At 34.4% G+C, this 14,254-nt stretch overlaps 1 long non-coding RNA gene across 1 annotated transcript; it reads left to right on the top strand.

Moving 5' to 3' along the window:
• The first annotated feature begins 1,405 nt into the window (after positions 1-1,405).
• On the top strand, positions 1,406-13,232 carry LOC108497837. Its single transcript, XR_001874983.1, has 4 exons — positions 1,406-1,473; positions 3,357-3,482; positions 6,096-6,177; positions 12,941-13,232. It is a non-coding gene; the product is annotated as an uncharacterized LOC108497837 (long non-coding RNA).
• The last annotated feature ends 1,022 nt before the right edge of the window (positions 13,233-14,254 follow it).

Here is a 14,254-nt window from a genome sequence, read left to right as displayed (position 1 = left end):
CAGAAGAAAATAAAAACCACAGACAGCTTTCAAATCCAACTGGGCCATAAATGAGTCAACATGTCCATTAAGATACATTGACTTTCCATCTATTCACATCTATAGTAAATTCAGATTAAAACCAGGAAATTGTTAACTTTGTGTTAGGTGATACAGTAAGCTATTTTTATATACTATTTTCTGAAACTTCATTTTTAGTATTCTTGCTATGAAACAAGTGTATCTTAGATGATTGAAAAAATTAGCATCTTACTAGGGAGAATATATGAATTGAACATATAATTCAGAGTATAAATTTCATAACTCTTTATATCCTTATCTCTCTATTAACATGATTATCCAAGCCTTTTCTATCTCTAACTGCTATTAGCTCATGGTTCCAAAACCTGTATTCATGGAAAAAAACTTAGGGATCTGACTATGCAAGAATTATTTCAAAACTTCAGTGATAATGTTCTGAAAAAAACTGTGGGTTGCCAAGACCACATGGTTCTTTCCTATTCCAGGAGTTTTTTCCCATTCACTGAGCACACACAGCAAGACCTTACTCTTACAGGGACATGCTGAGGACGTGGCTTTCCATCTGATCAGAACTGGTGCTCTCTGTACTTGTCACATTGGGTCCAAAATCCAAAAGCCGTATGCATGTAACATGCAACATTGACAAATAGACATATTGCTCTCAGAAGGCCTTGGTAGGTAAAGAAAGAAAAAAGTCTTCTGTAAACAGTTCTGAGCCTCAGCTGTTGACCACCTGCAGGTATTTCTGGTGTCTCTGTACCACTCATACAGATAATTAAAAGAACTATTTGCTTGATTTCTCACATTGTAGCCCACAGTCATTCTGAACTATACATAGTCCTAAACCCAATGATGGAACCAAGTCTTGTTGCATAATCTGAGGTAGGATGTGTTCCCTCCCTTTTTAATGAAAGCTGGCTATCATAGCTGAATGGATAGTGATTAAATATAACATTCCATGAACTAACTAGTGAAGTGATTTCAAATGGCTTAATTCAAATGGTGAATTATTTAATTCCTAGAAAAATGAGTAATGAATTAGCTGTCTATATATGCTCAATTACCATCCAAAATTCAGAATAAGATCTTGTTAATGATTTCCTCAGGTCCTTGCTATTTGCATTTAGCAAAGCAGTGAAATGAAAGTAATAATTTGAAATGGGTAGCATATACCCAAGTTGCCTGTGCCTTTATGCTGCTGCACCAAAATCTACTCTGATGTGAAGGAGAGGAAAGAAAACAGAGTGGGAAGAGGCAGACATCTCAACTGAGTGAAATACATGAATGATGCAATGCTTTCCCAATAAAACAATAACAAATAATATCTATTAATTATTACTAATGTGCTACTAGTAGAATAAAGTTCTTATGTTTTGCCTTATAGCTCATTATATTCTAACCCAGTGTGTTCTGTATAATGAAATTCCTCAGAGGAGTAACTTACACAGATAGGTATGTTACTTACTTTGAACCTGATTTCAGTATGTTGATTGTTTTCTCTTTTGGGATGTGGTGGTTTAAGTGTAGATAATATTTCTTCCAAATAGTATGCTATCTTAATTTTTATGGGGAAGAAACAAGAGTCAACAACTGTGATACAACGTTGAGGGGATACAGATTTACTGAATTATGTTGGGCTTGAAAAGGTAGAGGGGAAAAGTACCACTTCTTCCTTGAAAGACAAATATAATGTTAACTGTATGCATTGTGTTAGAACCTGTTGTGTTAAACCTGTAGCATTCTTTACTGAAAAAGCTTTTACAGTAACTTTATATATGTTACTGACTGTGCTATGAGTAGAAACACTACAGCTATCCATAAGTTACTATCAGATAATCCATCTGCTTCATGCATATAAAAACCTTCAAATGAGAAAAGCCACACAGCTTTGAAATGGGAGGCAACATAACTCTTGCTTAACTGCCCTCTGTGGATTATCTGTTGCAGAATGCCTGCTAATGCAAGACTGTCAATCAATACTTAAATAGGGACATTAATTAGCTCAGAATAGCTACTCATTTTTGGTTGATTATTGTTCCAAATGTTTTATCTTCAGATAAATTATTCATGAATTAATATGGTCATCCTTTCTTTAGTTCTAAGGAATTAATAATACCTGACAAGTCACCAATCTTTTGAGTTTTCTTCATTGATCATTGTACAGTGTTTTGTATTCCACCAGCTCATTTCACCTTTTCTTGAAGGAGATGCATGGCAGGTCATTTTAAATAATCATTACACAGTAAATGCTTTACACTTGACAGCATCAGCTTGAACACCTTACAGGATCACTGTCATCTCACCATGACATGTGAGAGAGAGGAGATAAACTTCTTAAGTCTTCCTTAAGTGATATATTTTCTTGGATTTCTACTGTTAGTTACTTCAGCTTGTGCTATTGCTTGAATCTGTAACAGTGTCACAGATACTACAACGAAGGACTGACAGTTCAGCCTCCAGGGAGAAAAAACTTAGTGAGTGCTCTGTGGTTTGAGATGATCAGAGAATCACGATCTGTGAGATAAGTAAAGGGCTAAGAGAATATGAGAAGGAAGCTTGTGAAATTAGGAAAAGGCTGGGGATAGGAAAATGAATAGGCAAAGTCTGAGAAAAGATTACGTGGGTGACTGGTGAACTTCCATTGGGTGTCAGTGAAGATTCTGCAGACTGAACATAAACTTGGAAAAGCTGAGCTTGTATGTGAACCTGCTTTTACCTTGATTTTTCAGGTTTGGGAGGAAAATAGGCATACCTAAATTTACACCAATGGTAATGAAATGTAGTTTTTGGAAAATGAAGGAATGGCTTGATTCCCAAAGGAAAAAAGAACTGTGCTATAGAGAAGAAATGGGCCTATATCAGAGTGTTTTGGGGGATTTGTTGTTTTATTAGCAAAATATTTTTTGATCAGGGATAAGTAAGTTGCTAAATGACACTATCTTGTCCTGGTTGAACAGGGTAGATACTTTTTAGTGGAAAGTCAATTCATAAATGTTTTGTGAAATATCAGAAAGGTACACAGCATTTTCTTGTAGGTCTAGAAACCAAATGAAATTTGGATCCAGTGGGATGGGATTTCAAACTTGTATATTAGTTTGCAGAACAAGTGCACTTCTTGAAGAAAAACAAGCAGTCTCTTAGAACAGTCCTGCATTTAGGTCACTTGTAAAGAAGGTGCTCTACACTTAGTTCTAGAAGTAGATTGCATGTTGTTTTGTGGATAATGTTGCTGCCAGAAATACCAACCCTTATGCTACATTGCCAAAAGTGCTAATTGACTGTAAGTATGTTATTCTTCCTGGGATGTAGTGATAACTCCTGTTACTGATACCTAGGGAGGCTCGTTAAAAACTTTTCTTGACGTGACCACCTGCTGAGAGTTGATTTAGAACACTGTCACTTACTTTCAATGAAGTCCAGCTTTGATGAGGACAAACAAACCACATGACAGGAACACTAAGGTACTGTCAGACTAACAGTAGCACTGCAGTGTATATAAGTTTTTGCATGGAAGTCTTGATGTAATTTCTGTTCAAAGAATGGATTTGCTTCCCCTGGGAAATCGTATATCCAAAATGTCTTTCACGGACTTTTGCACAGAAGTTGAAGTCATATTATATGCTTTAAAAGCAACCAGCACATTTGCAATTATTTCAAACAGAAAACATATTGAGAGCCTGCTGAAGTACAACTTTCTGTCCTTTGGGATTAAATTTGCTTAGAAACAAAACATTCCCCTGAAGATAAATAGCAAGAGGCATTGATTCTACTAACTGGAACAACGCTTCCAAATTAATTGAAAAAGATTTCCTAAAACTACTGCAACACTTCTACCAATTAAAAATATGTCCTGATTGGAAAGTTTGGTGCTCAAGAATTATAGTTACAGCACATTGAAAACTTATTGAATTAACTTTTAATTAAGCTATTTCATATCAAACTATTTTAATTAAGCTATTTTATATCAGGCTACTTTGTATCAAAGACAAATGCAGCATTACTTCAAAGAGTTCATGCTGAACATGAAAATCATTAACATTTAAATAAAGATGTGCCATATGGTTTGGCAGAAACTGGAATACTCAGACATGGGGGCAGCTTGCAGCTTCAGTACTTGGAGTCCATTACTCTAGAAGGAAAAAATGCTTAAGTCTTCAAAGACCTTGTCAAGTGGACGTATTTAGTTTTAATTCATTGGGTAATCCAGTTCTAAATAATCACAAAGTACTTAAAATGCTAAAAATAAAGGTGGAGGGGAAGTTGGGGTTGATTACTGCTAACCACATTGGTAAATAGATCATGAAGGTATAAAATACAAAAATTTTAGACATAGTTTCTTGATTTTGGAAAAATCAAGGGTGGGAGAATCAGTAGAAATGAAGAAGGGAGAAGATGTGTTCTTTGAGAACATGCCATTGTCTGTGTGGAAGTTCTACGCTGGCTTCTGTCCTTCTGAATTCCAGGACATTCTTAGATACTAACGCAGTGATCAAAGCCAAAATCATCTGTGATTAGAGGATAAAAAATGCTTGACTTTTCAAATGGAGCAGTACAGACTGTACCTTAGAATACATTTAAATCCTAATGAAATGCACATTAACAGGATGTGCTAGGACAGTTTCCAAATGAGGGAAAGTTCTATGTAAAGAGAATGTAATAATTCTGTACCTTGAAAAAATCTAAGCCTGACTCATGGACATTCAGGATGTGTACTAGGTGCTAGCAAGTGTTTCAAGTGCAGTACAATTGCCATAGGCAAACCTATTTCCTCTGCATTCTCAATTCAGGTTTCATGATGCCTCATGCAAGTCAGTAAGCCTGGATTTTGCTGGTTTTGTTATAGAACAGTCATTTTCTCCCAGGACATGTTAGGCTGAGGTGAGGGTGGTCGCCTGCAATGGCTGGAGTTGTAAGTTAGGAGTTTCTTTCTTTTATTCAGGAGCACAGTTGAAAATGCAGTGTGGCTTGATTTGGTTTACTGTTTTATTTTGAAAATGCCTTCCAATTTTTCTGTAGCAAAAATGTTAAAACTAGAATTAATTATTCTGATGAAACCTACAATGATTTTTTTTTTTTTTTTTTTTTACTTCCCGATTATTGTTTTAAGGGCAACTTCTTTTTTGTATGTGCCTTTTATCCCATACCAGAGCTAAATTTTTTTGGAGTGTATAATTTGCTGCTACAGTAAAAAAGTAGTTTCTTTAAATGAAAAATAAACTGAGGAGATGCAGAACTGTGTGATGTGACTAACAGCATTTGTGTTCAGGGCAGTCATATTGATGACCCATGATTGAGGATAGGATGGCAGCTGAGGGGTCCCAAAATAAAAGTGATAATAGTCCTCAAAAATCAAACAGCTGTTAAAGGTATAAATTTACTTTGGGGGTGTTCTGGGGTTTTTGTTTGTTTGTTTGTTTTGTTTGCTTTGTTTTGTTTTTTATATCATTATTGTTACTTTTAGCTTTGCATTTGTAGGTCTTACCTGAAGTCTCCAAAGTGCCAACATACAGAGATTAAAAACAATTTTCCTGGTACTTCTGAACTATCTAGAATTTGGAAGAACTGTAGATCTTATGAGACTCTCTGGTCTTGGGAAGTATGGGCAATTCAGATAAGCTTTGAATAAGCATCAAACATTTTGCTGCTTACTGCTTATCTTCCATTTCAAACTGAAATTTTTTAGGCTTATCTGTCACAGCAAAAAGGGAAAGGAGGTGAGGTGCTATCATGGTCAAAAATTTGTGCAACCATCAAAAATAAGAGATTTCTCAGTTCTCTTAGATGTTCCCTGGTGCCTGCACCCTAAGGCTAAAAGCTGAAAGTAGAAAGAAGTTTGTGTGAATTTAACAAAAGCATTTAAAAATATCAGCTCTTATCTCCATAAGTGTTAGTCTGTGTGAGGAAAAGATAAAATTTCAATTAACTGGAGGTGAAATATTGGTCCAGTGTGTTTTCTTCCTTGTTTTTGATTGCTTTTTGTTTTCAGGATAGTTAGACATATTTAATAATAATAATCAACTGAATATTAAGTAATTATTTTGACATCATCCTAAACTGAAGTATTTTCCCAACAGCTCTGCTTTGACATTTTGCAATAAGGAAATGTGACCAAATAGACACATTGCAGGAGGAAGTGTTGTAATATTTGATTCTCGAGTAAGTTGCAATAATATTATTTCATGATGCTTCTTTCCTCTATATATTCTTATAAATTTCTTTTAAAACAAATTATGAAGCATTTTCTTTGTTTTATTTTTTGGTGTACTTCTCAGTTGTAGAGAATGAGTCCAAAAAACCCAAAAAGCAGTATCACAATCAGAGTTACTTATCTTCAAAAAGGCAGTTTAAACACTTCAGTGATATTTGTGGTAAAATTCTCTTGTGGTTGACATTTTGAGTTTTGTTTGCTGAGATTTTGTTTGTTTGGCTTTGAATTTTTTTTTTCCTTTTACGAAAAGGTTTCCTAAGTAACAGGTAATTGAAACTCTGGCTGTTTATTGGTACTGATGATTTTCTGTGAGTCTACTCACTTGATGAGATTACTTCCTTCACAATAGTTTTGTTCATTGTAATTAGGATGGACTCAAACTGATCAATAACTTATGATTGGTTTTTTAGTGTGCACTATTCCAAGTCATGTTAGACCATGCTTCCAGGATGGTTGTTTTTCCATGTGTGCTGTAGAATCACAATTATGAATGGATAACTAGGGTATTATACTAGATGGAAGGTTTTTTTTCAAAGAGGTCCATACTTAAAGATCATCTGAAATTATACTGAAGTAAATGCCTTTGTTTTATGAAGTCTACTTTGGATATCTAGTGTCAAGTTTCACTACATAAAAAACCTACAGTATTTGTTACTTTATTTCTTGTTACATAGCTGTAGTAGTTTCAATTTCCATTTAATTTTAATTTTATTTCTTCTGGTTTGTTTTTATTTTATGTGGAACTGTCACTGTTGCTCTTAGCCTAATTCTTTCTTCCATACTGTGCCTCATCTTTTACATCCTAGCTTAAACTCTTATGAAATCCAGTCAACAGTCAGACAGTGGAGTCATGAAGACAGTTAAATCCCTCTCAATAAAAAGTTTTAACTCATTGTTTTGGAAAAAAATTTTTGGAGTATAAGGTCATCTATGTAATCTTCATAGATTTTATAATTACTACAATTATATGGTCTAATTTTCTAAATCTTTGAAATTACAAGGGTTAAAGTTGATTTTGTTACTATAAAATTTTGAAGTAATGACCCAAAGGATGTTTCAATAAGGAACAAACCTTAAATACTCATCTGTATGTAACAAGTGTTATACTGGTAGTTCATTTTTGCTTATAGAAATTAGCATATTATTAAAAAATATTTAAAAATACACTCTGTTGCTTGCACTTGCTGTGGGAGAGTAATTTAAATCGCCATGATAAAGGCAAACTGCAGTAATGTATGTATTATTACTTAGATTATCAGAGAAGTTCTGGCCAAGAGTCAGTTGATAAATTGCAGTATTAGCATTAATCAGTCTCTCCCCCTTGTCCTATAAAAAAAAGTAGAAAACCAAAATGTTCTGATGTTAAGTTTAAATAGCAAAAAGTAAGAACTTCTGGAGATTGAATTTCTTTACCCTTTTATTCTCAATGCAGTTATTTATACATTATTGTTAGGTTAGTCTTTCATCCGTCTGCAGTAAAATAAATACAACAAAATGCTTCAGTCTTGCAGGTTTTCCAAACCTTCCTTGACATTTGCAGTTGAACCCTTCGAGTTTCTGCAACATTTTCTTCACTGTGGACATTGGCCACTATTCCAGTAGCAATTTTATCCTGGTAAATAGGGACACAATGTAGCTGTTTTAAGTATGCAGTAAAAGCTTACGCTGAGCACCTTCTACCGCAGTGTCATTGCGAGTTTAGGCTCGTGATTCCCAGGGCTCTTTTTGATATCACTTCTTCCCAGTACAGTTTCCTATCCCTAAAGAACATGAACTGGTTTTTTTATATATATTCTTTTATTATGTATAAAGCTTTATTTTAGCCAATAACAAAGAGTAATGTTTTTTACTTGTGCCTAGTTTACCATCCGATAAAGGTGGCTTTTCATCATCATTATTCCACTACATTAATCTTTGTCTCAATCTTTATATATCTGCAAACATGACAATTACTTATATAATTTCTTTCTAGTGAAAAAGTCACTGGTCAGAGTATAAGTTTGGCTATAATCAACATCTAAACTTGAAGGAATGTCTAATTAAAAGTACTATCAGCCTTCAGGGCCCTTGGGGCACTTGTGATATCCTAAAGCAAATATTTAGTTTGAGATATTTTTTGTCTTAATTGGTTTATTGCATATACTCAGATACCATGCCAAGAAATTCGTGTTTACAGTGGGACGATGTTAGTGATAGGGGTGTCATTGAGAAAGTTCTTCTAGTATAATGTGAAAGTCAACTATCAAAAAGACTGTGCAGCAACTCTCTATTCAAAGTTTATTTTCTAACTGAATCTCCCTTAAATTTAAATGCTTATATCTAGTGTGAGATTTTTTCTGTACGTGGTCCTTTCAGATGAAATTTGTAGTCGCTGGCTTATGTAAGTTACTTATTCCTCTTTAGGAAGTAATCAAAAGCTGTCCAGACTTAGTTATGCACTTTAACTTTAGGGGAAAAGCCTAAAAAAAAAATAAATCAGCACATACAGACTACACATTAACTGATAAAACACAAGTTATAAGATATTTTGCAAATTCAAATTTAGTGACTCCTACATTAAATTATAATAAATATTAAACAGAAGTGATTTGAGTTACATTTTTTTATTATTTAATTCCTCCAGTGTTTCATAAAAATGTGATTATAAACACTGCATATTTATAGCTTTTTAGTTAAAATATGATTAAGTTTGAAGAAAAAAAACCCTCTTCTGCATAGGAAAGAGGTGAACATTAGAAATGATAAGAGGAATGCGAATTATTAGGCAGGTCTTTATATTCCAAGATCAAAAGGATGATTATAGTTGACCCATATTATTTACATTTAGAAGATTTCACCTGAACTCTATTATTTCTTGTTTGGTTCAAAGATTGCTGCTGGTTAAATGTAAAGTGTTCACTGACACAGTACCAGTGCTAAACTGTATACCACAACTGTGGTGCCAACAGTTATTCTACCTGATTTTTTTAGTTTATTATAAACGCCACCTTTTATCAATCTGCTTAGCTTCACTAGGAGCGTAAAGGTCTTTTTTTTGGTAGATTAAATAAATTTTATGGAAATAAATCTGTTTCACTTCCTCATTGTAGTGACCTCAGATGTCTATTTGGTTCTCTGAAGGTAGTAATGTGTTTAACCTAGTTGTAAGTCCTGTTGGAACCTGCTTTGCTAAGAGCTTAACTGCTGTTAAGGAGCACTTTAAAAAACTAGAAGGGTCCTGGTGAAAGACCAGATATCTTGAAGAGCTCCTCTATATGCTCATTCCTTTGCTTATATAACCTCAGCAGCACATAACTGGGAGTATGCTGGCATGTTTAGAAACAAGTACAGAGCAATAAGATCTATTAGCACAATTTTCAGGCCAGGATCGATACCTGTAGTAAGGAGACATAGTGTAGGTATCTTCCTCTTAGTTTCTGCTGTGTCATATTCTGGGTATGCACACAGAGCAAAGCTCTGTTACAATAAAAATGAGAGGTAGGCTGTCGCAGGGAAAACCGCTCAACTTGTGGGTTAGAACAAATAAGGTTTGGAGCAGCTTAATGATTTATTAATTGCATGTTATTAGCTGTCAGTGAGCTGGTCATTCTTGATAGTTAGAGTTGTGTGCACAAAGTTTGATGAAAACCTACAATTTCCTAGTTGGAGGTCATGGTGTTGGTGAGGTGACTTCTGCCAGTGCCAAACCAGGTTTAGGGATCTGCACTGTAAGATCCCTCACAAATGTTCATGATTCTAGCTCCACTTTTTTAGTCAAACCAAGTTCAGCTTTATTCACTGTGTGAAAAGTTAAAGGAAATAATAGTAACTGGACATGTCCAAGCATGACTCAATTCCAGAGAACAACAATAAACCAGGCTGCTGAGCTGTAACTAAGCATGACTCCCAGAGTGTTTCTTTGTAAGAAGGCAGAAGAGTGTGGGAATAAGCAGACTGAAGAATTGGAAAGCCTTAGAAACATTGTATGGAATTAAATAAGAATGGAAGTATTTGCTAAATCATAGTGTCATTGCTCAGTGGCACCGAACATCACTCTGGGAAGCAGTCTTCCTGCCTTCTTGCCTGATATACTAATAAACATGACTGACAATTCCTGGAATTGTTCTTTATAATATTAACTTATGCTTATTTATATAGCCTTTGGTCTCTGCAGTCCAAAAAGCTATATAAATTGCAGTGATAGCATAAATAATGAGACTGAACCCACAGTGTTTCAATAACTGGCTGCCTTCTGTTAAATATGCCCCATTACCTATGTGCTCTGCAAATTGAAGGTATTAACTAAAATGAGAAGTTATAAAATATTTTTTTTTCTTTCGTTTAAAGAAAGAAATCTTGAAACTTACATGAGATCCTTTAGTTTCCAGAGAATGGAGTCTTATACCCCAGCTGCAGAATGACTGGTAGAAAGACTCCGAGGGACATGTTTTGGGTTCAGCAGTCTTTCTGCATATAATCGGTTACAAGATTGGAAGCTTAGTTAAATGAGAGATGTAACAGGTTAAGTGAAACACCGGGAGAAAAGACAACTATAATGGAAATATATTTAATTATCAGTAAAAAGTTTAAGAACATTCTAAATATTTCAACTGTATATTCCTGTGAATAAAGACATGGCTACTGATAAATGGTAATTATTTGTCAAAGAGTGTATTGTTGCAGTAGGTAATTACTGTTAGGTTTTAGATTGTTCTATACCCGGGATGGTTTTGATTACCAAGCCTCTAAAACATTCCCAGTAGAGAGGACTTGTCAATACCACTGACGTGTCTCTTGTGCTTTTCTTACTCTTTGCAATTCCCTTAGAAGTAATATGAAGAGACTAGAAAATGTAAGCATGCACACTGAAACATTCTCTGCTTGTCACTTTTTTTCTTTACTCTATAACAAGTATTTGAAAAAGGTTATTAATTTTTGTGAGGCTACCATGGTTCTTTTGTCTCTGAAACAATTCATTTTAACATACAATGACAGAATAGTTTTAGCAGCTTCCTAAAAACTGTCGATAACTATTACACTTCCCAGAATTTGATAAATCTAACCAATTTTTTCCTTTTGTAAGAAAACTGTCAGTCTGTGTATTCTTTCTTTTGCAAATCTTGAGCCACCATTTCTCATTTGCCTTTCATTGTTGATGTTATGAAATTGCTTATTAAAAACATTACAGAAATAGATTTGTATGATAAAAATTGTGGAATATAATCATAGATAATATTAGCAGGGATGTGGATAATGCAATCTTTTTCTGTCTTTTCATATCTTCCTTTCAAATGTGCAGTGAATTGTTGATCTTTACTACTTCAAAAGATTAATTTAGGTTTATTACGTACCTTGTATCTTGATATTTTATTGATTATAGTACATTATGAATCTTACTTGGTAACATAATCTGGCATCCCACCAAGAACAAGCTGTACCTTAATACCATTCATTGCAATGTCTGACTGCCTTGGAATGGAGGAAAAGTCTCTTGACAGATGTCCTGACAAAGCAATAATGAAAAGGTCATACCACATTTCCTGCAGCATTTATCTTGTTTCTTTAGTGACTGTGTACTGAAAACTAGATCAAATTACATCTAATTAGGGAGACTGAATTCTGCAATAAAGTAAAGAGCCTTTTATCGAAGTTATTACACATTATATTTAAAAATTCTAAAACTTTTAATAGCATCTTGTCAACATTCTTGTTCAGATTCAGTCTTGAACATTTTACCTTTTCTAAAGATCAAGGTCACAAAGCTCAGGAGTTCTTGTTTTATTGGGCCTTGGGGCCATTTTGAACTATTACTACTTCAGGAATTGTTGATTATGATTGAATACTGAAACCAAAGCACATCATAAGCATTCTGAGCAAGTCTTCCCTGAAAACACTGTCAGCATATGGACTAAGAAATGCCCAATATTCAGTGAGAATTCTAAAAATACTTGCTTATCAATTATTTTATCTTCCCTTGGTAAGTCATAAATTATTAAGGGGTAATTTTAAAAATACTGCATATTTGAGCAAATGCACCAAATCATGTTTCTTTTGTCATAATGTTATGATTTTAGAAATCAGAGTAAAAATAATTGATGACACTAAAGAAAATATTTTCTCTGTTGATATACAATAGTAATTTGGTTGAGTTTAGAACAGACTCTTTTGAAAGGCCACAAAAGTCTACAGAAGTTTTTCTGCTGACTTAAGTAGTTTTGTTAGACCCATGCACTGTTAATCACAGTTGCAACAGTGTTGTCATTATGGCACCACTAAAATAAGATGCTTAATTGTGCAGTTATTACACTGCTTAAAAATGGACTTACTTATTTTACTTTGTGTCAGGCCTTTTCTCTGTAAGCAATAGCGACAGCAAACTTTGTTACATTCCCATTAGCTTCATATTTTAAAATACTTAGATAGAAAATTTGGTCTGTAATCAGACGGGTTATAAGTCACTACGATTGTTCCCATCACATTTTCTTCTAAATGAGAGACATAGATTATGATTAGTACATTTGGAGAGAACCTACACACAATATATCTTATTTTCCTTCTGCCTGGTATAACAAGAAGAGGTGAGTCAGAAAACAGTGTTCTATATTTTGTAAACATCAATTACACACTGGCTCAAAAATAACTTTTTTTTGTTTGTAATTAAAGAATTGCTCAGTAATGGTAATTGTTCAACTAAATGCTTACATTTTTCTTTCCCTCTCTTTTGTCTTCTAGTGATTAGTGTGTGATATACTCACATGGATGACTAATAGAAGTTCATCCTGGCTTCAGCTACCTTTTTTTTACAAGATCCAATCAAAATACACAGACTGAAGGAACAAAAAAGACCTTTCAGTCCAAATCTGTCCTCAAAGGCCAAGTTATCAGAGTCAATATATCTCATAAAAATTACTTTTATATGATCTGTACTGGATATACTATACACTTAAACATGACCCACTTATGTCTAGCAAGAAAACTTTTTATTACTGAAAAAGCATTCCCCTAACACTGTAGATGACATAGCACCAGGACTGATGAACTTGATTTTCATTAAGAAACATGATGGAGTGTAATAATTCAACCAGAAAATGAAGCTGGTGTAAAGAAGACAGTGAAATGAATGCAGCTTTTATACAGTCTCTTAATTCTTCTTATTCTTCTTGATAAAAAATTATATTTCTTTTATTTACAAAGTGCATTTATTGATGTGTTTTTATAATCTGAATAACAGGATTTAATTATAAATAATTTATATTTGATTTATTTAATTATGAGAAGATACTATGTATTCTAGGGCTGAATAATACAATGCAATGGAGTTTACACTAACAACTATTTTTGTGCTTTTGATCCATTCCCTGGCTTTCCCCATTTCCCTTTCTTTCCCAAGTAATTTTTCCTCTCATACTATGCTCATTCCACCTCTGAGCTAAATAGTAATATGCCCTGTTGGGGGCAGGGGAAAAGGGCTGCACACTGACCTGGACAACAGCAGCTGACAAGAAGTGGTGTGAGAGTAATTCTGTGTGACTGGAACAACCAAAACTGTCTGAGTGGATTTGCAGAAATATCAGTGCTGCTCAATAGGATGATGACCATCATCCAGATTGAAGAGCAACCTGGGAATTACAAAAAGGCTTTTGAAACAATGAAGAAGTACCTTGAAAAGAAATATCAAAGTTGCATATAAAGTGTGGCACAATCTTGAGGGACCTTGGAGTGAGACATGATAACAAAGCAGCATTTTAAATCCCTTTTGACACTGGCAGCACTGGGGCACTCACAAGCACTATCTGTAAATATGGGAGCTTGCACCCCCAGAAGTGGAGGGGTCTTACAGCTGTGAGTGTGCTTAGTGCAAAGGTCTGTTTATTAGAAATTGTGAGGTATACCGGCTGGGAGAGTTGAAACGAAAAAAGTAATTCTAGAGAAATTCTCCCTCCTCGCACATTCGTCATTTGACTTGCCTTTTCTGAAAAGTCATAATTTTCATCATTGTGACTGTTATGAAGCCTAATCCTAGAGGAAGAAATACGAGCGTTATAA

Source organism: Lepidothrix coronata, unplaced genomic scaffold (genome assembly GCF_001604755.1).
Source record: "Lepidothrix coronata isolate B3197 unplaced genomic scaffold, Lepidothrix_coronata-1.0 Scaffold52, whole genome shotgun sequence".
NCBI lineage: Eukaryota > Metazoa > Chordata > Aves > Passeriformes > Pipridae > Lepidothrix > Lepidothrix coronata.
Note: the sequence above shows the minus strand (reverse complement) of the source record. Positions and strands in the feature narration are given on the sequence as shown.